Consider the following 26,488-nt stretch of genomic DNA (forward strand, 5'->3'; position numbering starts at 1 on the left):
AACAAATATAAATTAAATATAAAAATCTATTGATTTTGGCTGCTATTTCTTTCATATTTAACTAAATGAAATATTAATTAGTGTTTCATTTATATATATCTTTTCTTTTTATGCTCCTGTATTTATTTAAAAATTTATCCAAAGAATTTATGGCCTCTAAATCAAACAGAACATATGTATGTTCACGAACGTATTCCATGCCCCGCCGGCTAACCATTTCCAAGCCAATAAATCTCTCAAATCCAATATAAAAATATATATTCGCATGGAAAATATTTTCCCACTGATGGGAGCCCAATAACTTCTCGGGAATCAACTCCGGCTTCTGCCGGTGCCCCGATGACAACTCAATCAGCCATATTTTCCATAAATCTTTCCATATGCATCTTTCATTGCCTACTTTTCAGCGTTTTGCAATTTGCAAACCCCCGTATTTTCTGCCACAAAAATTTGATTTATATTCGAGGTGCATGTGGCATGTGGGCTGCTGCCTCAGCTCGCTCACTTCAAAGTCGGTTGCAGTTGCATGCGGCGAAGCCCCAAAGGCAGACGGCTGGGAGAGAGGTGGGAAACCACAGCCTGAGCCATGAGCGGTACTTCATCAAACGAACAACTTGCCGCAAGGTAGCCCCCCGCAGACACACATACGCACACACGAATACAGACCCTCACATAGATACACCCACACATATTTGAGAACTCTCTTCGCTTTGGTTGCAGCCAGCATGCAGCGGCGGCAGAAACAAAAACTCCGAGGCACACGACTCTCGGGGAGAACAGGAGCCCCGGCACTTGTAAACACGTGCACAGTTATAAAAGCATATAAAATTTCCTATTTAACTTCCGGCATGTTTCAACACACACACACAGCCAGAAAAACACACACTATGTATGTAACTATGTAACGCATATGAAATACTCACAACAGCAGTGGTCATCGGCATAAGAGCAGCCGTTTGAGTGGAGAATGGTGCCAGATTGGTACGGAAACGGTTGCCAATTTATGGAACACAGTCACACCTATACGGGGCGTGGCCTTGCTTTCCATTGCTCCAATTTTCACGGGATTTATTCATGGACAACCGACGGCAAAACATCCAAAACAAAATACATGTCGTGAGCAGGATAAAGCCCAATAATATTAGACTCAACACACACAACCGAATGATGAAAAGGAGACAGCACAAAAATTGCCAAAAACAAAATACATGTCGTGTGCATGACAAAGAATCTCATCGGTAGACTCTAAGAGCTATGGCACCTACAATTTTGAAGCGATATATGAGGCTTTGTGTCCTTGATAAGGAATTGAGGAGAAATACCTGAGTTCTGATTGTATTTTTGTTAAATCTTCCATTATATGTAGGCCCTAAACTTCAAGTAGTTCTTGAACAGTTCTCGGAGAAGACTTCGCTCCTATCGAGGGTTCACTGCTATCACATTTCCCCAGACTGTTTGCAAGAGTCGCTAGTCAGGGAGAAAGGTGAGAGCCCTGCTACAAGTATATTGCTGAAATGGTAAGTCTAAGTCTAGGGAAAACATATCCGTGACAAAGTAAACCGCCTCCAGGTGTGCAACCAACAATAATAATACTTTTAGTAGTTGATTTTTCTCTCGGCTTTCGCCTCAAAGTTTTCTCGCTTTTTCTTCAACTTGCAACTCAGTTTGCCTCAGGTTTTTCTTTCTTTCCTTTTTTTTTGGCTTTGAAGGCACCTAAGCGGACGACAAGAAATTGAATTGGGCTGCAGGTGGCATGCCACCATCCATCCACCATTTCGTCTCGTCCTCCCACGCTTCAATCCCTCGTTGTGCCTGATGGCAGGATGTGTGACAGGCTTTTGAGTTGAGTTTTCCTTTTTTTTTCTTCCTTTTTTTTTGCGGCACCTTGACAGCCACAGGATTTAGCGGTCCCCAGTCGACGCTTTAATATTTAATAAGCTGACTTCGCTGCGGTCTAGCCGAGTTCTCTCTCTTTTCCTCTCTCTCTCTCGTTGCAAAAGGGGGGCCAAAGGTAGAGCCAGAGCCAGGCCAGGGCCAGGCTAAGCCAAAGCCAAAGCTAAAATATGCCATTGGCTCGAAAAGCAGAAACAGTTGCCGTGGAAGCTCTCTTCAATTATGCAAAAGAGGCGTGGCACAGGCAACTTAACCCACACTATGACATGCCCAATGGATTGACAGTCGGGGGACGTCGACTGACAACCAAGCCAAGGACACCTAGGGGATAATTCTACTTAGAAAGTGTGGTAGATGGTAATGAAGAGTTTTTCAAAGAAAGAAGATCGAAAAAGTTGGCTCTTGTTCACGAGAGCTTGAGATTATTCCCACTAAAGAACCCTTCAAGCCGGTATAAATTATGTCAAGTATTTTTGAGGAAGAAAGGAAAGCTAAATATCAAATGTGGTCCATCTGCAATCTATACACCACATAAGGTGGTTTCCTTTCCTACTTTCCTTGAGACTTGATCCATTTCCCTGGACCTTAACATGAGTCTCCTCCATTTTTGGTATTTAACACATTTCCTCTAATTATTTACTTCTGGCCATATTATCACGTTATGTCAGCCAGAAGTCCCCAGCTACCATCTACCGTCTACCATCTACCGTCTTCCATATTCCATGTGCGTTCCGTTTCGCTCCTCTTGGAGTTCATGCTGGCGCATATTTTAGCACACGACGCGACGCTGCCGCCCCAAGGACTCTTTCTTTATAGAGGGGGGGCGATGTCGGCGATGTTGTGTCTGCGATTTGGTTAGGCACGTTCTTCGTCATGGTCTTTGTACTCGTTGTTGCCTCCGCTTCGTTTGCACGTTTTTGGTGTTCTTTGCCGCGGCCAAGTTTATTGTTTGTTGTCGTCACATTAATCATAATTTAACGATTAGCGCAAGTTTTGTTTATTAAATATTTCCACCCGAGCCACTGGAAGTCGATTCAAGTCGAGACAAGTCGAGTGTCGCAGATATTTATGAAGCGTCTGGCGACGGCGATGCCACGCGTTGATAGGCCACAAAATACACATAAATCGCACATTATTTAAGTCAAAAGTCCACAACAAATAGCAACAACAACTAGTGGTAAAGGTATGGTCAAGAGTTATGACTTGGAGATACCCTTTTCCCTTCAAGCCTACCCCAAAATGGGTTCATTTTTCCCCACTCAAAACCTCAATACCCTCGATTTCCCGCATGCCTTGGAAGAAGAACAAAATTTATGACGCGCGCTTTTTTGCAGGTCTCCGAATTTATGGCTCACACTTTAATTATGCACGAGGCATGCTTCATTCAAAAAATTATTGCACTTTGCCGCACAGAGACGCGACCGGTCGGGGCGACGGTCGGGGGCGAATTTATTCCTAATTTATTAATACAAAATTTAAGGCCAACATGCCGCAAAATGTGGCACAGTTCACATATTGTTCTACTTGTGTGTGTGCGTTGGCTTTTATTGTTGCGGTCGTCGTTGTTGCTGTCGCGTCACGTCCTCGCGCAGAGTCAAAGGAATCCATTCCATGCCATCCTCTTCCCCTGGTCCTTCGTTTAGTTTTATTTTGGTCTGCTCTTTGATCAAGCTTTTTTCTGTGGAGGGTCGAATGGGGCATGGGGCATGCGGCATGGGTTGCACATGCTGTCGCAGTTATTTTGATTTTAGATTTTGTTTTTGCTGAGGAAAGGGTGGCACTGGTTCTTCGTTTGATCCGTGGCATTTATTGGAATTTTTTGATGAAGATTCTTCATTCTAAGCAATGTCTGGGGTATGTGTTTAGCAATAAATTATCCCTGACTCATAAATGAATATGATTATTCATATACGTGGTACATGTCTCTTATCGTTGAACCATTTCAAAGTGCTTCAAAGATGACACATAACAAATGCTCCAAGATTGTAAAAACACCACAGAAATAGGTCTACAAAGCGAGAGGGGTCTGTGCTATAAGCAAATAAAAGATACAGATACAGATACAGATAGTGAGAGAGAGCGAACAAATTGAACTGGCAAACGCCCATGTCTGGCATTGGCTTCATGCGTTGCCTGCCATGCGAATGAGCCATGGATACAGATACGGGACGGGCGGCTATCTACCAGATAGCACATTCGCTAAGGTCAAAACTAATTGATAATCAAACAATTGTCCGCACACAGACGACGCTTGTTGTTTATCTGCTTGTAATCGCTAATTAGTTGCATTGTCCGTTTGCCGAGGTCACCGCTGCGTATGCGCAATGTGCAAATATGGCCAACAGCACACGAAAATGGGTTAAGCAACGACGAAATCGAGTCGAGAATTGAGAATTGAGAACACGCCGCCACGCAAGTTCAAGTTTATTACGCATACGCCCCATGGCCAGAGAACACCTCCCCCTCTCTGTAGAGATGGAGAGCGTGAGAATCCATAGAGAAGCAGACACTGACGGTAGGAGAGAGAGACCATGCAGCCGCCAAGAGAGAGAAAGAGAGAACAATTCTAATTTATTGATGTGCGGTGTGCCACGCCAGTCAATGCCATGGCATGCCTATAAATGTAACTCAAACAATTTTCTATCTATTCTACGAGTACGAGTACGAGTATCTGTATCTATCTATCTCTATGTGGCCATGAAAAGCGGCTGTGGCTATGGCTATGGCTGTGGCTGCTGTTGCGTTTTAGCAATTTGCAATTGGTTCAAGATCAGCAGCAGCCACTGCAGCAACAGCAACGGCAACAACAACAATCGCATTGCGTGAACCAAACTTTGCGAAGACCTTGTGACAATTGATTCTGCCCCAAAGCCGCAAAGACCTGCACCGCTTTGGATATCCACTTTTGTGGTCGCTTGCTGGCAGCTCCATCGCTCATAATTTATTCCCAGCTTTGCGAGACACACAAATTGTTTGCAAAATAACAATAATAATCAAAGCAATTACCGAACGATAAACGACTAGAAGATACCTCCCCCCACCCCCTGCAAGAGATTTGTTTGCATTTTGTGCACTCTTAAAATGGGAAAGATTATAGGCAATTTGAAAGAAGAAAAGTCTAGAAAAAGATGTGGTAATATAAGCGGTTTTGGTGGTGGAATAACAAAGGAATATATTTCATCTTGATTTATAGAGAATAAATATTTTCTTTTATAGTTATATTTTATTACCCATAAATGAAAGAAGACTTTGGAGTGTAAAATTGGAAGGAGATTTCTGGAGTGAAAACTTGGGATGCCATTATTCATATATTTTATAGCACATCAAAGATGGATGAAAATATATAGCTATGGAAATTGGCATATTTCTAGATAATTCTTAGAGGCAAAAAAGTTTAAAAAAAATGAGGAAATTCTGTAATTTATCCACTTACAAAAATATATTGAAGAATATGGTTACGAAATGTGGAATATTTTCTTTAATAATATCCACTTTTATACGTTTATATTTTAAAATATTTAAATATTTTCTCTGATTTACCATGAAACATTTCTATTACTTCAAATAAACTTTATGGCCGCACAAAAGTTTAGTTCCAACAAAAACGGATGTGGACGTGCGTCCGTGGTGTGGCGGACATGACGCACAGCCGCCTGTTACATGCTGCTGCCACACAGACAAAACGGAATATGCCCTTGTACCTTGTACACCCGAGGAAAGACGAGAGGACAGGAGAGCCATGATGATATAATGGAAAACAATCCATGGCAAGGTCCCATTTTTATCAGTGGCAACTTCTTGAGTCATTTGAGTCGCTGCTTGGCATTGCATATGGCAAAACTCAATTGCTGTTGTTGCCGCTGCTGCGGTTGCAACAACAACAGAACCAACAGCAATAACAACAGATGATGAGTGCACAATCGAGGCTGCCAAGTTGCTCAATGCTATCGCACTCTCTGGTCTCCTTGTCTATCTATCTCTATCTCCCTCTCTCTGCATCTCTGCATCTCTGCATCTGTATCTGTATCTGCATCTGTATCTGCATTGCCTTCTCAGTTTGCTGCAGTTTTCAGGGTCTCCTCTGTGCATCTAAATAAACACGGTCTATAGTATAAACGTCTGATGTTTTAGTGTGTTTTGGTCCCTGGCACACACACACACTGCTCGCCCCATGGCAATGGAATCCACTACGATATAGATTATGGAAACTATATCACTAAAGGGCATTCATTCTGCTTCGATCTACGCAGAAAACGGAACGGGTTGCCAAGCACTTGAGGAGCAACTCATTTCAAGGGGGCTATTCACTTTCAAGCGATGTGGTTCTCGCCTTGGCCCAAGGCTACACTGCAGAGAAAGCGGGTTGCCCCAGTTTAGATCTTGGGAACGTCTATCCTGAAATTCCTAGTAATTATTTGCAGTGTACTGCATGACAAAGCGTGAGGGTGTGAGGGTGTGAGAGTGCGGGCATGTCGTACATCAATTTTCATTTACTTATGAAAATTAATAGCATTTTCGCTTAACTTGCGCTCAAGTTTGCTCAGGCTCAGTGCCTCGCAGGCCTCGCAGGGGCAAGGGGGGCATGGTACATATAAACAGGACATGAAAGAGGGTTCTGTGAGTGTGCGGAATGAAATGAATTCGCTGGGTGCCGGGAACCAGTACCCGGACCACTGCCAGCCATTAATCAGTGGAAATGTTGCCGCAAACGAAATTAAATTTCTGCCTGCAGCTGATGGAAAATGTTTTCTCATATTTTTTTCCCCCCCCCACTCCCTCAACAATTTTCCTTATTTTATTTTATTGCTATTATTATTATGACGGAGCGAGGGGGGGGGGGATTTTTTGCCGCGCACTTGACTTGACAATTTCATTAAAAATTTATTAATTATGAAATATACCAATTATTCATATTTTTATACGATTGAATTGCATTTTGTGTGTGTGTATGCATCTTTGATTGGTTTCTGCATACGGCAGCAAATTGAATTGGTAATACGAGAGAGAGGACATGAAAAAGTAGTACGGTCTATTAAAAAACGGAAAAATATTGCCAACAATTTAAATATCGGTAGCCGTTTCTGGCAGTACAAGTTTTTCATATGAATAATAAATTTGCAAATGAGTTGGGAATTCGAATGGAAGAAGCGGATTTCTTTTTTACCCATATTTCTATAGAAATTGCTTGGAATATAATATGTTTTGGTGGAGTTTTGCTTAAGTTTGTTCAAAGGAATAAGTGCCAGGAGTGTTTTGAGCCCTAAATAAATATTCCACTGCTTTTCTATCCATCATAGAACGTGCAGGAGTGCTCTGATCCAACAAAATGGTGACCCATCCAACGGAGTGCCCTTCCAACTCCAACTAAAGTTTCTCTTCAACTGTTCCGCCTCCCTCGAAGCCTCACAAACCTTGTATCTCTTTCTCTCCGTTCATGGAGTAGCCTGCTTCCCTGAAAACTCTCTCCCTCAAAAGGTTCGATCAAACCAGACTGAGGAATACCTCTGCACTCTTCTAATCCCATTTCCATCCATCCTTTGAGGCCTCCTCCAACCTATTGCTGGATCAAACCCATCCACAGCCGAACATCAAACGTGTTGGAAGTCTGCCTCTCTCTTGCACTCAACCATCATCAGCATCGTTGTTGTTGCATTTGCAATTGCAGTTTGTTGTTGTTGTTGTCCAATGACAATCAAACACATTTGTGCGCGAACTTGACTTTCAATGCAAAACCGAACAAGGCGAAAGCTGCGCTGCCAGCGCCGATGCTGGCGGCGATCGTCGAGGCGCTGTAGCAGCAGCAACCTTGACCTGGTTCTTGAAACTGCAATGGCAGCGCTGCAGCAGCAGTCGACGCGTCGACGTCGCGTGGCCGCTGCAGTCGACACTTGTGCAACATTGAGAGAGGCTGACAAACAGGTTTGCTTTTGGCTTTTGCCGGCCGCCTGTCGCGCATGCGCAAAAAATTTCCAATGCGTACGCCGCATTTATAAGCCAAGTGCTTTTGGCCATACCCTTGCAGATGGGGCTACGCCGACTGTGGGAAGGGTTTTGCAACGGAAATGGGGAAAGGAAGAAAAGAAGGACACGATTTTAGGGGACTACCTTTGTTGTTTTTAAAGAAGATCTATGGAAATGTTAGAGCTGGCTCATGTGGGCTTACATATCAAAAGATCACTTTATTCTTTATGCAGATCTCCAAAGTGTATCTTAAGCCTCGTCTTTCGCAGCACCGGCACCGCCTTTCTTTCTCGTTCATAATAAATTGTTTATGTATGGCCTATTACTGATGTCTTAATGTGGCAATTGGCGATGGTCAACTGGAATTGGTATTGCAATTGGAAATATGGCGACATTGAAAACTTGCGAGCGACCGAACAAATGAGCGGTGCCTGACGTCAGCCAGCCCGCTGTCAGCGTCGTCATCGCTGTCATGGTTGTTGTAAGGAGAAGGTCGAGGTTAATTAAGTTGTCTTTTGCCAGTAGCAGCAGCAGCGGCAGCAGCAGCGGCAGAGCCAGAGGCAGAAGCAGCGACAGCGACAGTGCCAGTGGCAGTGGTAGTTGCAACCTTGTTTGTCGCTGCTGCAGTTGTTGCAATCTTGACATTTTGGCTTAAGCAAGCTGTGCGCTCTCCCTCTCCCTCTCCCTCCCACCCTCTCTTTGTTTCACCCTCTTTTCATGCGCTCTGCGGGTTATGCATTATTAATTGTAACTGCCTGCTCCTTGTGGCCCATCTCGCGTCATGTCATCCTTCTTGCTCTCTGGCGTCTCTTGCGGTTAATTGTGACATATCCGCGGGCTCTCTCTTCCCCTCTCCCTCTCTCTGGACACACTCCTTGTCTCTTTGGGTTACTTGTTAAATATTTTACACAGAAAATAAAACTTTAGCTTTGAAATATCTATAGATTGTTGTTTTAGTCCTTAAAATATCAGATTTCGATCTTTTTTATCGATAAAATGCCTTAGAAAAACTAGATCAAGTTAATCTATCCGATAGGTAAAAATAAATTGCACTCTATCGATTTATTATTAATCTATTTTTAATCTTTAAAGTTTTCATAATTAAAAAATAGTCAATCGATTTCTTATCGACTGTTTTTTTAATCGATTAAATTCTTTGAAATATTTACAAAGTCGATCAATGCGATAACTTGACAAATTAATATTGTTCGATTTAATATCGATTTCAGAACATCGATTATTTGTGGTTTTCTGCTTCCGATAACCGATCCTCCCCTATCATTAGTACGAATTGTCACGCCAATCAATCCTCTATCATTTTGAGTCCCCAAGGAATGGATCTGAAAGTAATTCTCCTCCAATCAAATACTCTCAGCTGTCTTTCAGTGTGTGCCAGTCAACTCGCTGTGGCTCTGCCCCTTTCTAATGCTTCCATCTCGATAGCTCCTTCCGCTTTTATGATGTCGCTCAACCGCCATGGCAGCACATCCATTGTTCTCCCACGCTCCGCTCTGTCTGGTGGAAGGTTAAATGTAGCATTTACTTGTGCTCTGCACCTCCCCATCTCCTTTCGGCTCCCCTGCTCCCCTTCTTGTTAATTGCAGCAGCCCCTCTTGTGGTTGTCCCTACGTTTACTTCATCTTCTAACATCTCCTGGCATTCTGGCTCGTCCTTACGCTTGCTTGCTGGATAATTGCTTTTACAATTTTATTAAAATTAAAGTAAACTTTTGCGGTTCGTGGCCTGTGCGTTGTGGCATGACATTTAGTTAAACGGAAATTCCATTCCATTCCATCCAGCTCTGGCTTCCTGCTCCCCTCTCCTGCTCCCTGCTCCCTGCTCCCTTCTCCTGCTCTCACTTTCATCCTTATCCTTATCATTCCACTTCTGTCACGTCACTTCAAACATATTTTCTTATTAAATTCCTGCTGGAAAACGAGGGGGAGCTGCTGCTGGTACTGATGCTCCACCGCATGCTCCTTTCGACCGCCTCTCGCTCTCTGCGACTGGCAGACCCACTGACTGTCTGACAGACAGACAGCCGTGGAAATTTAGTTGCAAATTGGTAAAGTGACTGCAGTTGAAAGGCGACAAGTTGTTGCCGAAGGTAAGGTCACACACACACACGTGCACACTGCCCTGCCGAAAGAAATCAATGGGGAAAAGCTGGTAGGAAAAAATATATTTATAAGAGAGGGAGAGGGTGAGAGGGAGAGGGGGAGAGGAAGCCATTGAAGGCTAAAGACCGTCATGGTTGGTTGAAAGGGAACAACAGCAGCAGCAGCAATTCGCAGCTGAAAATAGTCAAGGGAGTAGAAAAGTAGCAGCAGCAGCAGCAGCAGAGGCAGAGGCTTAAGCAGCAGCAGCTGTGACTGCAACAGAATGGGGCACGGCCAGGGGCAGGGGCAGCGCTACGAATTCTAAAGAATTGAAAAAGTACAAAAGCCGATTGGGGCTGCCAGCTCCAGGGAAATTCTAGTAACTTTATACCGGAATTCATGGGGATAAATTATTTATTCGCTTTTTTTTTTGTGCTTCGATAAAATCTGTCAATTGGGGAGGCAATTCAAATGCAAGGGGGGGGGGGGGGGGGGGGGGGTGCAAGCGATAATTCGTGCACACAAGCAAACATTTAATCATGGGAAAATATTCAAATAATAAGCTGGATATTCCCGGAATTCCCGAACGAAAGATGTCCCACAAACATTCGCATTCTTTTATCGCAGTATCGATTACTTTTCGATTTTAAGCTATCGGTTCCTCTTTTTTGATTGTCAATTAACCCGCAATTAATTTGATAAAATATTAATTACAAATAAAATTATTTCTTGTTAAATAAACATAAAATATTCATATATTTATGCACGTCTCTGTCTCTCACTTTATATTTTTGTTTCCATCCCAATTTCCAAGGAAATAATCTCCTGCCTACTCCTCATTGCCCTACTTTTTCTGTACACGCATAATCCATCTGTTTCCTTTGGATAGTCCTAAAATGATTTGATCAAAGTGGCCGCCACCAAAATGCAGACGAAAGTGAAACCGAAGCCCAGAAAAAATAGCCCACAAAATGGGCAACAAGTGAACCAAACTCCAACCCCCGAATCGCGAAAGGAAAACCCCAAAAAAAGAAAACAAACTTTTCCTGCTATTTGCTTAATTAAATGCGCAATGAGGGGGGGCGTGGCGTGGCTCAGCATAACGGAAAAACGGAAGCATATGGAGGGCAGAAGGCAGAGCGCTACTATTTGAGCGCTACAAAGCATTAGTACGAAGAAGCGGCAGCAAAAGGTCAAAGATAGGGCTAAGAATAATAGAGAGAACAAAACAAACAAAAGCCGCAAGAGCCGCAAAAGCAAAATGGTGTAAGAGCTTGCCGCACAAAGGTCTATGAAATCAGGAAATTATCAAGCGGGAAAAGCAGCAATTTCAACAACAAAAACAAACACCAAGGAAAATGGCATCAACGAGGGGAAGGGGAACCCCACAAAGGATTCACCAACCAAGAATAACACAGACAACATTACACCAACATATTGATTGGAAATTGATTAAAAACTAGATAAATAAATAATACACCAACCACCAAAAGAACAGCAACACCAATGAAAGCCAACCAAAGAAAAGGAGAACACCAAGAAAAGCAAAAACAGAGTTTCACCAACAAAAACAATCAACAACAATACACCACAAGCAGAACATGAGCAAGAAATACACCAACAACAAGTTAAACATCATCAGCAATACACCAACAAACCAACACCAACAGCAATACACCAACAAAAAAAAGTACACCAATAAAAATTCACCAAGAAGAGGGTTAACACCAACAGGTACTCCACAAAAAATAAAACCACACACCAACAAGCAGTACAACAACACACCAACCACACACTTCCCACCCTCCCCATACACAGGACTGCTATTTCTAGGTAAATCATTAGGGGTGGGGCAGTGCTCGGCTCCACCATCTGCGGGTCTGCGGACTACGACTAAGCTGTAATTAATGAGCAAGTGGAACATCGTTGAGCCGGGCGCCGAGCAAATTAACCTGCACTGCTGCTGGGGGAATGGGGTCTCCAGCGATGCGGGCTGGTGCTGGGGTTGGGGTTGCGCTCTGGGGTCAGGGGTTCAAGTGCAATTAAAGCAATGCCGCATTTTGTCTTGTAATCATCTAACTTTTTCCATTCCCCCAGTTTTTATTATTGCTGACGTGCCAGCGAAAGAAGGAAAATGCTAAAAACCACAAGGAACCGAGGGGCTCTCTGGGATATGGTCCGCGGGGCGGGGGCAGGGTGGGGGGCCACTTGGCCGAGTGCCTGTGCAGAAAACTTGTTAAATGTCAAGGTATTTTCCCAAGGATCGGATGATGCGGGGCCTGATTGGTTGAGCCAAGGCAAAGATTTGATTGGGGTTAAGCCAAGTAATTGGCGATAAGTCAATTCGAATCATAGCAAAACTTGTCCAATTGAATGCCGAGACAACTAATTGTGGGCATCTGCGAGGAATAGGAATCAATCGTATTGAATTAATGATATGCCATGGAAATTGTTGCCAATATTATGGGTTAATCAGAGGCTAATCATCGAGCAGGCAACTCGATGTCTAGGCTATCGCTTTGTTATCTAAGCTTAAGCGATTACACTGATATTTTACCAAAAACGTAGGCTCTTTGGGTTATTTAAATTGGTCATCATTTCGCTTCAATAAATCTCTTTGGCCTAAAACAGATTACAAGCCTCTTAAAGCCTTAACCACCCACACACGCACACACTCACACACACACATAGGTATCTGTGTAATTTCCACTTTTGATTTTGGATTTATGCACACTCCCTTCTGTGGCCTTCTGCTCGTGTCGTGACCTTCAGCTGCCACATCGTTATTCGCAAGTCTTTTGTTCAAGAACTTTACAGCCCAGGCCCCTCCCTGCCTCTCTGCCTCTCTAGCCCCTCTTCCCATCAGACAGCCAGTTAATTATTAAGTAGGATACACAAATTTATGGCAAAGGTATGCCCCCAGGCTATGCCCAACATTCTCCAGCGGGGGGGCTAGGAGTGGAGGAGTCGAGGAGGAGCCGTGTTTGCCGTGTGCGTTGAGGTGTAAACGTGCGGATTAAGTGTCTCAGTGTCTGCTTTGGGCCTAGAAGATGTATATCAATGTGCCTTCTGCTTGGCCCGGGGATGGCTCGTTCCGTGGAAAACTTGGCTAATTTGTTGTTGTTGTTGTTGTTGTTCTGTTTTTTGGTTTTGTTTACGCTTTTTCCTGGGGATCTTCACCTGCCGCATCTTTCCTTTTGTTTGCGAGCATTGAAAAATTGATGAGATTTTGTTTGCTTTCGGTTTTCTGAAGTTAAAGTTTTGTCGACACTTGAACTTTTCCTCCATCCCTTCTCCCTGCTGGAGAGAGGAATTTCCACAGCTGCCAAAAGGGAAGAAAGAAGAGTTGGCCAGAAAATAAAAAAGAAATGCAAAGAATTTCACTTCTTTTGAGATAGTTTAACTGCCGTTGGAAAAACTTGCAGTCGAAAAGGGGAAACGGCAAAAAAGTGTCATAAGAAATGTACAAGGGGTGGGAGGGGGCGGGCGGCACATTCATTCAGACACTCGGACATTCAGACTCGCATTCATTCATTCATATTCATGCTGTTCGAAAAGGAACAACAACAACAACAACAACAGCAGGGGACGAAGGCAAGGCCGGAACTGAATTTATAACGAGGTCTGCCTGCCTAAGCCATATTGATTGGAGGAAGCAAAAGGGAGAGACAGAGAGAGAGAGAGAGAGAGAGAAGGAGATACAGAGCATGTGATGGCAGAAGGTCCTGCCAATTGGTTGCATTCCATCTCGAGCAGCGCCATGCAGGACATCGAAAGACTTCACTTTTGATTGAGTTTCGCATCGGTTGTGGGGCTTATGTCTCCCCAAAGCTCTACCGATTTGCGGTCTCATTTCTTTTGTGTGTTTTTTAATTGAATTTTGTTCCAAAACGAAAATAAAAGCAACCAAATTTTAAACGATGTCAGCAAAAAGGGGTTTAAAAGGCACGAGGCAGAGGTTTGCAATGTGGACGGACATCCCACACATCCCCCCACATGCCAGCAAAGGGATATTCGAATAAAAGATATATCATCCAGGGCACACACACACACACACACCCACACCCACACAGTGGAATGAATATCAATGAACTGTCATAAAAGCTTCCCGAGAGGAGGACTGCGAGTGGAAGCAACTGCCGATGACAAGAGTGACACGTACGCAAACATTTAAGCACCCACACAACAACAACAGATGCCAGCCCACACACACACACACACACACACACACACACTAAAGATACTCGTACTAAAACCTACACTAATACGTAATTCACACTTTGGAACAGGGACCATAACAGGGAGCATAAACGTAGCCCATAAAATGTGCGGCTTTAACAGGGGGTTTGCTAGTATTTGAAACTCAATCTTAAGAGATATGTTTAAGGGGAGAGATGGATAGATGGGAAGCTACATATCAAGCATGTATAAATATAGAAAGATAAAAATATTTCCCAGCAAATCAAAATCTCAAAAAGCAGTCAATAATTCCCAAAAATTTCCCTCTAAAAAAATATACCCTGTTCGTGCTCTCCGCTTACCCTTTCCGTAGGTCAAACCTTTTTGAGTTCTATGCCATAAGATCCCAAAGAAGTCTGCCTTAAACATTCCCTAGCGTAAAAAAAGGGCCTATGCCTATGCCTATTCCCCCCCCTTACTGCCTGCCACGTCCCTGTCTGAGCTTTGGGTCACTTTTCGCCCTGCCAATGACATGTGATTTCAACTAATGACAGCTTTTCGGGGGCGTTTGTCATCACAGAAAAACACCACAGATGCAGACACAGGCACAGAAACTGACACTGACCGGACCGTAGTGCCCCCCGCCCCCCGCCCCCCGACAGACAAATAACAAGCTTAAAAATTAATGAAATATCCATGTGCAGGCTAGAGTTTTCTTTTCCGGGCCATAATAATCCAAACACACCCACACACAGAGGGAGAGGGGTGTGACTGTAACACATGGCGTATGATTAATGGGGCTGCACTAAAAAGGGATCTAGGATAGGGGATAGGGGATGTGGGATCTGTGGGTTATGGTTTTTGGCCTGTCAATTAGGTTCAACTTTTGTCAAATATTCAAAATACAAAGCAGAACCTCAAAAACTGACACTCTTTAGTGGCTTACACACACACACACGCACACAAGGGTTTTTCCTGGCCTGCATTTTGCCCCTTTTCTTCTGAATATTTTACCTTCCCCTCTACCCCCTCCGTTTGCCGATGCCAATATGTATTTTTGATTAGCTTCAACTTTTACCTACAGTTCTGCTTTTCCGTTTTATTCATTTTCATTTTCATTTCTCCACATTTTCCATTTGTTGGATTGCTTGTAATTCATGTTTTCTGGGTCGCGCGGAATGCTTTTTGCCCTGCCCTGCCCCTACCCTGCCCTGCCTTTTGGCTGCCACGATGGGAGAGAAATCCCAAATAAAAAGTTTTTCATTTGCATATGTACGATATGTGGCATTCAATTTTTAATGAGCTTTTAAGTTGGGCCCCTCCCCAAGTCCCACCGCCCCTTATTCGGAATATGTTCGAGTAATTGCCATGAAAGAGAGCCACTTACCGATATGTAGAGTGAAGCGTTCCCCGTCGGCTCTGAACATGTCAACTGCAATGAAGGGAGGGAACACAGTATTAATGAAAGATTTTTGATGAAATATATTTAAAAGAAGCCTTACTTGTCGTCTCGAAATTACCCAAATACCGACAAAGGGCCCATCAATGAAAATTCCTTGATCCTCAGATCCCGCTCGAACATGTTCGATCCCGATATCGAACTCAATGCACTACGTTCTCTGGAGTTCGCTGTGCAAATTGCCCATAAACGAAAGATACATTTGTATAAAAGCCCATTCATTTGATAGGGATGAAATCCCTGTAAAGCTGTCGTTAATCCGAATCCGAATTCCGGAAAATAGAAACACTTTTCACAGCAGTTTCTTTTTCCCCCACACAGTCATTGTTTCATCTTTTCTTCGACACCCATCCGTGACCCCAAAAAGTATGCTAAATGCACATAAAATATACATCGTGTGTCACTGGGTGACCTTTGTGACCCACTTGACAACTCAATCCAAATTCAAATTGATGCAACATCCAATCATCCATTGCCCTACCTCCCCCCGCCCCCTTAACCCACCGTTTCACTCAGCCATCGAGTCGTCAGTCAATCAATCAATCAAGCGATCAATTGCGCCTGCGTTTAGGGTTCCAAAGTATGGCTTGTCAGCGCTGAAAAGCGCTTCGTGTGTGAGTATCTGTGCTGTGCCGGGCTGTACTCTGCTGTGCTTTGTGTGTGCCTGTCTGTGGGTGCGATGTGGCGTGGTGTGAAGTGCATCCCCCTTAATGCATCAATGAGCAAAACGATACGAGGAGGAGGCATCGCTCATGTCACTTTTTGTGTATTTTTTTTTGCCTTAACCTTTGCTCTCTTTGACATTAATATGTGGGCGCCTTTGATGGGTGGATGTATGGAGGAGGAGGGGGTCCATAAAATACCACCAATAAAGGATTCCTCTTCCTCTGTCTAAAGGCACCTTTCTCGCACAAGATTTGTTTGTCTTTCATGCTCTCTCCTCTCCCCTCTCCCCTCTCCCCTCTCGGACCTGCCCCGGCCATCGAGTCAAGGCAACAAATGCGGCCTTAAGTGTGACCTTTTGTTTCGCTGCTCATTTGGGTGCTTTCACGGCTGCCCAGCCCAGCCCAGCCCCCGGCCCCCTCCTGCCTGTTCTGCTAAGGATAATGGCTTGTCTTGGAATACAATTGCTTGGCCCTGGCCGCAGAGCCTGGCCTAATTAGCAGCCCTGGGAGGCTCAGGGAGGCTCAGGGAGGGGCGAAGCAGAAGCCACATTTGCCACACTCTCGAAACACATGGACATTAAGGATAAGCCAGAAGTTGGCTTGCATTTATCACGCATACGCCTCCCTCCCCCCCCTCCCCCCCAAAAAGAAAAACCACTTTGTGTGGGAGATAAAAGCGAGGGAGAAAGCCAAAGCGAAAGCCAAAGCCAAATGGCCAACACCGAAACCGACTAAAAATGTAATTTTGGCATTAAGCGAGCTTGGCAAACATAAAATTACCTTGATTAGAAACTCAAATGTGGCCCGGGCCCAAATAAAAGATGCAGAGAGGCAGAGAAACAGAGAGGGGGAGGGGCCGCGTGGCCGTATATATCAGACCCGACCTAAGCCTAAAACGACGTTGCCCTCTGCCCTGCCCTCCTCTGCCTTTCCATCCCCCAGCCTCATATATCAATGTGTGCTGTGTGCTGTGCACCTGTGCCCCGGGGAGGCGGGAATAAACCAAAGACCCAAATGAAGCTGGCTGCTGGGCGATGGGCGATGGGCGGTGGCAGGCGCCCGTTTACCTTGAGGCGAGAGCCAAGCCGCAATAAAAACCAAGCGTCACACATAAAAAAAAGAAGAGAAAGCAAAGGTAACAAAGGGGTGGCACAGCCCGTACAGATCGAAGTGGGGAATACCCTTAGGGAAAAGATTTAAATATCTTTACAGGAAGATTACTTGAACAGATGTCTTCTATTTTTTTGCTGGAATCCCCCCAAAATATGGGGAATATAAATATAAATAGGAGGCCACAAACTGTGCCACTTTCTGGGGTATTCCCATTGCACCTCGACTCTACACACTCTTTCTCTCTCTCTCTCTCTATCTCTGCCTCCTTCTCTTAGTATCAATTACATGTCACTTCTCTCTCTGTCTCTCTCCCTCTCTCTGTGTGTGTGCGTTAGCGTTTAGTTTTTATGTTTGGCCATAACAAACAGCTAGGCAAAGTGGTGGGGACTCCCGCCGCCGCCCAGACACAGGCCTAATCAACGAAATTGCTGCAGCCTTTTAGGGGCCTGACCATAGAGAACGACAGACAGAAACAGACACAGAAACAGGAGGGGGGAGGGGGCACAGAGCCAGGAAGAGCGACAGAGGGGGGCGGAAACAGAGTGTGCAACATATGGCAGTGGATCTGAACACTATGTTCCGTGTCCGACTGTGCTGCCGACACTTCATGTTTTGATTAGACTTGGGGGCGTGGCATGATTGATGAACTATTGAATGACCCAGCAGGACCGGCTATAAATTTCGCCTGCGGTAGAGCCACCGCCCCCCGCCCCACCCTCTTCGAAAAAAAGGCTGTCACGATTTGGCCACCATTCGGAAACAAAAAACTTTTGAATGAAACGAGTGCTGGAAAAGTTTATTCCTGGGAAGCGCAGAGAGCGAAGGTGGATTGTGTTCACGGAAGGGTAAGACACAGGAAGGGAAACGGAATTCATTCGGGAATCGATCTTGGAGATTTTTAGAGGTAGAAAGGTTGTACTTCTCTGTTGTAGCCTCCTTGGTCTCTGAATATTCTATCTGCTTTCCATCTTTTAGCCCAAAAATCATCTAAATCTGTTAAATATTCATTCTCTTGCAGCATTTCCAGCTTTTCTCTTTAATATTCTTTACATTTCAAGTTTTAAAAGGTATCCCTTGGTCGGAAAAACCATCGCCTCTCCTTTTGGTGTGGAAACAGTCGCGGAATTTGTAAAATTTGCCATGCAGCCCCCCCCTCCCCGCGCCACAGACGGTAAAGTTTTTGCCTCATTTCCTCTTTTGTTGTTGCACAGCTGCAGAATGAAAATGAAGCCGAGCAACAGGAAGTGCATCTGTCTTGGGCGTTGAGCAAGTTTCAGGTTCACTTCGAGATGGGAAAACTTGTTCAACATTCTCTCCCTTCGGGATTCTCTTCGGGTGGATTCCATCAGCAGTGGGGTGGGGTCTATTCTCTTATATTCGGATCAGACGTAGAGACATATGTTTCCCTGCTCAAGGACCTCCTCAATGGCCACAATCAACATCCGAACAACATCATCGGGCGGCGGGGCAACAAACAAAGCACTTGAAGAGCCTCGAAATTTAGCTTTAGCTTCGTCAAAGGACACTCCCTATACTTATGTGTGGGTGGGTCGGCTGTGTGGGCGGGTCGGCTGTGTGGGTGTGCGTGTGCAGAGGACATATTCAAAACACGCAACACTTGTCATCAGCAGGCGTCGGCAATCATTCAACATGAGCACACATCAGCACACACACACACACACAGACATGCACTGAAGAGAGAGAAACAATAAACTGGCTACACTGAAAGAAAATGTCATAAATGTAGATCATGGATGGATGGAAATATATAGATTTGGCAAAGGAAAACCATTAAAATGGAGAGGGAATGTATCTGCCAAGAAAAGCAGAGGATATTTCTAGAAGCTTCTAGACAGATTAAAGTATCTCATGAATAGTCCTCTGTCGCCCAATGCTCTGAGATATGGGATAAATCCTTTGAGTAGCAGTGAGACATTGAAATTCTGTTTCAATTTAAAGAGAGTCCTTGCAGATAAGATCAAAGACAACTAGAACTGTTTCAAACTACAGGAAATTACTTTTTGGAAGGGGATTTTGAATACCAGAAGTGTTGATAGCCAAGTAAAAACCTTTTTTGGTATACAGTTTTCATTTCTTTCGAATTTTCGTGGGATCTTCATTTTGTTTGACTCCAAAAAACCTCCTTTTATCCATCTTTAACTACCATCCATAATCATTTGTCTCTTTATTTCTTTCAGTGCCCCAACAAGTGGCCAAGGAAATACTTTTGGTCCTTGGCTTTGAGTTAAGTTCTTCGTCTGCTGCCTCTCCCTCCCTCTCTCTCATCCTTTTGGCACTGTCATCATTAAAGCAGCTTCAACGCAGCATCGTCTCATTGCCACTGCTTGAAGGCACTTTGGGCACATTTCAGTGTCGCCATTTTGATGCCTTGCAAGCAGTTAACAGCACTGCTTGACGCATGCCTCAATCTCCTTTGATTCCTCCCCTCGCCCGTGCTGTGCATGTTTACGCCCCAACACCTGCAATGTGACTTTGTTGACGGCAAAACGTGGCAAGGGGCAGGTTTGGAGGGGTGGGCCAGGCTTACTGGGGAGCAGGGTGGCGTGAGGCAAGGTCTGATTGTTATTTATGACATTTATATGTTATATCCGAGTGATTTTTGTCTGGCAAAAGAAACGTTGAGTGGGCTTGAGTTGTGCTCGAAGCTAAACAGAATTGTTTACTGTTTGTTTTATCGGGGAAAAAAGATTAATGACCGTATAGGGGAAGTGCATTCAACTAAGGTTTATGCTAAATCTATACTGGATGTATCTCTTTATTTAGCCTTGATTCAGAACCTAAAATAAGCTTTTATTGAGGGGAAAAAGATTTCAAAAAGAATTCTTATACGGAATTGTATTTCTGTATTATTTTAATAAATATTATACCTTTTGTTAGACGATTCGAAGTTTTTACAGAGTGTTAGTGTGTTAGTGGTTACGATATTTGGAGACTTGTTGGACCCATGTTAACACTGGAAGCAAAAACAGAGCCTAACTGATTTGTATATCTATAAAATAGTACTGAATACATCACAACACGTTCTAAAAGCTATATTATAATTATATATTATATATAATTACTTCTCTACGGAAAGAATACTATATATCGTAAGGTTTTCCCTTTGACACCATATACTTACAGATTTTCCATAAAGTAGTTTTACTCTAAAGTCTATGCCAGTCGAACATCTGCTATCTACCTATTTAAATATCTTTTTTTTTGTCTGTTTCCCCATCCATCCATGACGATGTATTTATATCTATCCGTATATATTTCCTACTTTACGATCGGTTCTGTCGAAAAATCAAAGATCTCTTCGACAGTGCTGCCATTTTGGTTACAGTACCTCACAACAGTGCTGCCCATAACAGGGTTATCCTAAAAATGCAACCACTAACAGTGATGCCCATAAACATACACACAATTCCACACTTATGAGTGCTGTCCATTCAATGATGCTCACTAGAGTGATACCCATAACAGTGCTGCCCATAACAGGGCTACCCTAACAGTGATATCCAAACACATACACACAATTCCGCACGTATGAGTGCTGTCCACAACAGTGCTGCCCATACTCTGGATAATCTTTCCTTCCTAGAAGCCCTCCCACTCTCTCTCTCTCTCTCTCTCTCGCTCATTCTGCTTTAATGAGTGTGTCATTTATTTATGACATTTATCAGGTTAAATGTATTTGAGTGAGCAAAAGGCTTCCCCCAATATCTACCACTTGATGTCTTGGATACCCGACTATATGTATATTCCATCAATATTCCATCGATAGCAGACCCATTCACAGCCATTGAACCGTCGATTTCCATCTTAAGCTCCGAGTGTTTGTCATTTCCATTGCCTACTACTTGGGGCCTGCCTGCCTGCCTGCCTGCCTGCCTGGTGGGTGCAAAGACAAACAATTGTTTTGAGGTTGATTTCTCAATTGAGAGGCTCCACAGAGATTTTGTTTGCATTGGTATTGCCAACACAAGTATCTTTGTGTGTATCTGTGTGTGTGTTGCACTTGACTTAATTGAATCTGTGTGATTGACATGTGCCCTGCTGCATATACGAATGCGAATACGAGTGGAATGAGTGCAGGATTGGCTATAAATCGAAATGAATGAGAGATGATCGATCTCCCCATGTCAGGCAATCCAAGTCCAGCTCGTGCCACAGATTTGTCTGTGTGTGTGCCTGTGTGTGTCCTTTGAATGTTCATCAATTATCAACTAAAAAGAAGTCCAAGTCCAAGCCACACAGTGGATGTCCAAAGGCAAACAGAAAAAGCAATAAATCTAAACAAAAGGCCCAACGGGGTCATGTGGGTCATGGGTGTCCAACGACAGGCGAAAGATATAGCAGAAAGGATAACAAGGACATGCCCCCTGCCACAGTCCTGGCTGTGCGTATGCGAGTATTCAGAGCAGAGCTGCAAAGTCTTGTTTATAGGGAGATTTCGTATACCTTTAGACAGCCTTGAGCCCCTATAAGGCGATTCCAGCCTGCTCTTAGCCTCATTCGGTGTCCTTTTAGGCTGTCTCTATTCTGTTTCCGTATCCCTGAGCCTGCCTTTAGACGTCACTCATGGATCCCAGTCGTTTTTTCTTGTGTGGCTATACATATCCATACATATTCCAGTGTGCCCGATTCTAGTCTACAGTAAAACCACATGGGGGGGATTCTCAGAGGAAAGAGTACATATATTAGGGACTATTTGGACATCAACTTTGAAGTCTTTTGATGGCGAAGAGCCTGAATAACCTCATTCGATATTTTTAGGGTGAAAAATCATTATTTTTTTTCGGATTTAGTCGAAGTTTCTTTGTTTCGACTTAGAAATAAATATATATATTTTTATTATTATTTTTTTATATTATATTTAAATCCTATCCGATTCCTTATTGCTTTTCCTCTCCTGATTTTCAATTGGCTAAACATTTTCTAGAATTTTTCCTGCCTATTTTTTGCCCAGTTTTTCTATATGCTGATGCTGTTAATATTGTTTTTGTTGTTGTTGTTGTTGTTGTTGTTGCTGTTTGCTATTCGAGATGACGTCTGCTACAGAATTTTCCATTGCATCGAAAGACAATTGGCCCAGTGGCTGGAGGCAGTGTGGCAGTCGCAAGTCCAAGTCAATTCAAATGAATGCAATTGGCACGGAGAGCAGTCTGCCCCGTGCCCCGTGCCCCACTTACACAGCCACCCACTGGGTGGAATACACTATCTCTCTGATTCGATCAACCTTCCTTTTCTTGGCCAGACTCTGGCCTCTGGCTTCTGCTGCTGCTTCTGGATTTTGCTTCTGGGGTTCGCTTTTTGCAAACAATGCCAAGTGCTGTCAGTGCTATTGATTTGAGTGTGTGTTTGCCATGTGAACGCCTTTTCCGATCCAACACCCACTCACACCCTTCCCGCCCTGCTCCCTCTCTCTCTCCCCTTTCTGCTGCGTGTTGCAATCAATGGCAAAGCGCATTGCCTTTGCCTTTGCCTTTGCATTGCCACCTCTGCTCTGCCACAAGGCTGTAGCTGGAGCCTTTTGTCCTGTCCCTCCTTGCCTCCTCCTCCTCCTCCTCCTGCTCACCCACATGTGACGCTGAGCAAAAAAAAAACAAAAAACTAAAACTCTGCGAAGAAGAAAAGCTAGAATTTTACAGCAGCAGCAGAACTTTGTTGCCAGAAGCTTGTTTTACTTAAATTGTATTTGTACAAGGCTTCTGCTGCACTCGCACCCCCCACCCTTGGGCTCCCCCTCCCCCTCTCCATCATCAATCTCTTTCACTTGCCACACCCTCCTCCCCCACAATAAAAAGTGCTAACTTGTTGTTTTTTTTGCCTTTCTACTTTTTGAGTCGAACAGAGGCGATGAAAAGTGGAAGAAAGGTTCGAAAGGGCGTGGGGATATATGGCTGATGAGGAAAAGTGAGTGAATGAGAGAGCCAATGAGAGGGAAAAAGGGATAATAGAAGGGGAAATTTAAGATTGGTCTTCAGCAGAAAAGAGCGGCAGAGCTCCCTAATTATTGTCTCCTTTTTCTCTCTAACATTTTGGTTTTTATTGTGTTTTTTATACCGGAAGATCATTGAACAGATGCTCTATTCCTTCATTCCGAACCACAAAAGATAAATAAATGCTCTAGGGTCTGCCTACAAATCAGGAGCTATGAAACACTCAAGATTCGAGTACTTTTGTTTGCCCCAAGAAGATGTTACCCAAAACCATTCACAGTTCCCACAATTTGTAAAACTTTTCATGAGAATAGGCCCCTCTCTGACGTTTATTCACTGCACACAAATTCCCCCTAAGCGAAAGGAAACCTGTTAGTGCAAAAGACATTTGGAGTGAGCTCTTTTTATAGAGTATTACTAATATACTAGTAAATTATGTATTTTTTATTTATTTTCATGCTCTATCCTCTATCCTATCCTTTGATTGATAGAATAAACATAATTTTTAATTAATTTTTTTTACTTTTGAAAGACTTTTTTTTTAAAACTTGTAGCTAAAAATTTAATTAAATCTTTCTCTTATATATAATATTTTTATCTTATAATATTTCTATCAAATTATTTGGAAAATTACTTTTTAGTTTTTAGAAAATTACAACCAAAATACAGAATTTTTTTGGCTCCAAAAAGAGTCCACAAATTACAGAAAAAAACCAAACAAAATTTAAGAAAAATAAAATAATTAAAATAAAGCAAATGAGTAATGCAAATAGAATGAGAGAAAGAGAGAGAGAAAGAGAGACCAACATAGCAATAAAAGAAAAGAAAAAGAAAACAGAAACAATAATTGTTCAAGGATTGCAATGACAAAAGCAACAACAACAAAAAACTACTGCCAGACAGGCAGACATACAATAACAAAAACAACAACAATAAAAGCCATAACAAAAAAAAACAAGAGCTGCTAATTGCAACAACAAATGAAATGGCAAAAAGTAAAAAGGAAAAAAAAGAAAAGATAAAGATAAAAACAGTACCTTGGCCCAGTATTGAAAAAGCGCCTATAAAGCACCCCACCACCCCCTCTCTCACCCTCTTTCTCTCTATCTCTGCACTTGCTCATTCTCCGTCTGTCTGGCTGCCTGTGTGGGTGTGTCTCTTGGCTGTAGATACATTGGCTATAGATACAGATACACCAGCAGCAAGTATTTCGAGCGCATTGAGGGAAGACCCCCACTGGGGGCTGCAACACCGAATAATAAGGCAACAATAAATGTCACTACACACACACTCGCCTCCCCCCTCCAATGATCCCCCACCCCCGCTGATTACCTCCTCTCCTGCCTTCGTGCTGCCAAGTGCATTCGAAGACGTGACCAAGACGTCAAAAAAGTAAAACAGAAAAAGGAAAAGAAAAAGATACTTTGACTTTCGTTACATTTCATTTCGGTTCTTGTTTTTCGTGTGGGCTGCAACGTGTCGTATGCTTAATATGGCACAGGCATACAATTCAAGAGGCAGTGCCAGAGCGCGGGGGATGGGAAGGGTGTCTTGGAAGGAGGCCCCACTGTACGGGTGGACTTATCAGTGACAAAGTTTGCCCAAGTCAAGCACTCGACATATTTGTCCACCAAAGATTGGAGGAGGCGGCAAACACACACGGCCACACGGCCGCAGAAACACTGCAAAAATAATGACACAAAAAAAGCTATCTTTGAGGACCGAAACTTAAGATACTCTGGGGGAAACAAAGATGCATATAGAAGTATATTCAAAAGATTTTTTTTAAATATTTATAAATTCTTTTCCCTTTTCTGCAAGCAGTAGAGGTCCATCTCTGGGGGAATGCAGTGGCTGTATCTGTACCTATAGCTTATGCTCAAGCTTTCCCATAAACGAAAGGACACAATGACGCAAACCGAGAGCCTTTCGACTCAAAGGTTTTGCCCTTTTCTGCCTGGCAAAATCATCATACCCTGTCGCCTTTGGAGTACCCTGTTTTAAAAGCAAAAACTTGGCCAACCTCAATGATGTTGCTGTTGTTGTTGTTGTTGCTGTTGCATGGTCTCTGATAAGACCACACACACTCACACACACACAGACGGACAGACACATGGCTATGGCCGTAAGAGTCATAAAAGGCAAACTCAATTTGCTGTTGATCACGTTTTTCTTTTAACAATTTGCACCGCACTCCCTCATCCCCTCCCTGGAACTATTTGCAACAAAGAAAATCTTTTTATTACCAAAGAAGTAGAACACACAAGAACATACATATATGTACAGTGTACAGGCATATAAAAGGAATACAATTAAAATTATTTATTAGCAAGTGCCAGGAGATATGGTAGATACTGTACTATGTACAGATACTTTATTATGCTCAGTGGCAGCGCTGTAACTGCCCAAGGGGATACCCTGTAGCCCCCATAATGAAAGCACAAGAAATCAGGGGAAAGATTTGCAGGTGGAGCCGGCCACAGCCCGATTGGCCAATTGATTCCGACTGCTATAGATAGATTGGAGAATGTAGATGATAGGATTAAGGCATAGATATATGTACTCTAACAGAGAGCCCTATTTGGTGACTCCTTCTGCTGTCTAATTAGCAAAGGGAAACGGATATTGGCACGACAAGACACCCAGATTTAGGAAAGCAAAAGCAAAGGATTTCTTTGGCAAAAACAAAACCCTCTACAGGGTACACAAATTGGCCTAAACATTGGCCAACCAAGAAGCAAAAACCCGGCAAGGCACAGCCCCCAGAATCAGCAGAATCGGAGGCTGGCTCTTTCTGTTGGATGTCTGTACATTTGGCCATGTCTTTTTGGCCACTTGCCAACCATAACAGAAGAAGCGGCAGAGGCATAACAGTGGTGGTTGGGTGGCTGCCGGCGGCCGGCGGCTGGCGACTGGCTACAACAATGCGGCTGGCGACCAACAATTTTTTGGTTGCCTTTTTGGCCCAAAAGCTTATTTATGTGCGTTGCCTGCACAAAAATATGGCGCAGCAAATATTGTATTTCTTGGATACGTTTCCTCCCGCTACCCCTCCACCCCGCCACCCCCTCTAAGCTAATTGGGCGACAACTTGGGCCGGGGAATCAAACGTATATAATGCATTCCCTGCTCTGTGTTCTGTTGCATATTTAAAAAATGTTTCTTGTTTGGAAA

The 26,488-nt window shown here is 43.6% G+C and overlaps 1 protein-coding gene across 5 annotated transcripts in view; it reads right to left on the reverse strand.

The window, feature by feature from the left end:
* Nucleotides 1–26,488, reverse strand: part of LOC108162656 — a 51,171-nt gene that overhangs the window by 21,188 nt on the left and 3,495 nt on the right. For all 5 annotated transcript variants that reach the window (XM_033392533.1, XM_033392535.1, XM_033392534.1 and 2 more), the window contains one exon: nt 15,520–15,564. The gene's annotated coding sequence lies outside the window, so the exon portion shown is untranslated. The remainder of the gene's footprint in view (nt 1–15,519; nt 15,565–26,488) is intronic.

Source organism: Drosophila miranda, chromosome 4, assembly GCF_003369915.1.
Source record: "Drosophila miranda strain MSH22 chromosome 4, D.miranda_PacBio2.1, whole genome shotgun sequence".
Classification (NCBI taxonomy): Eukaryota; Metazoa; Arthropoda; class Insecta; order Diptera; family Drosophilidae; genus Drosophila; species Drosophila miranda.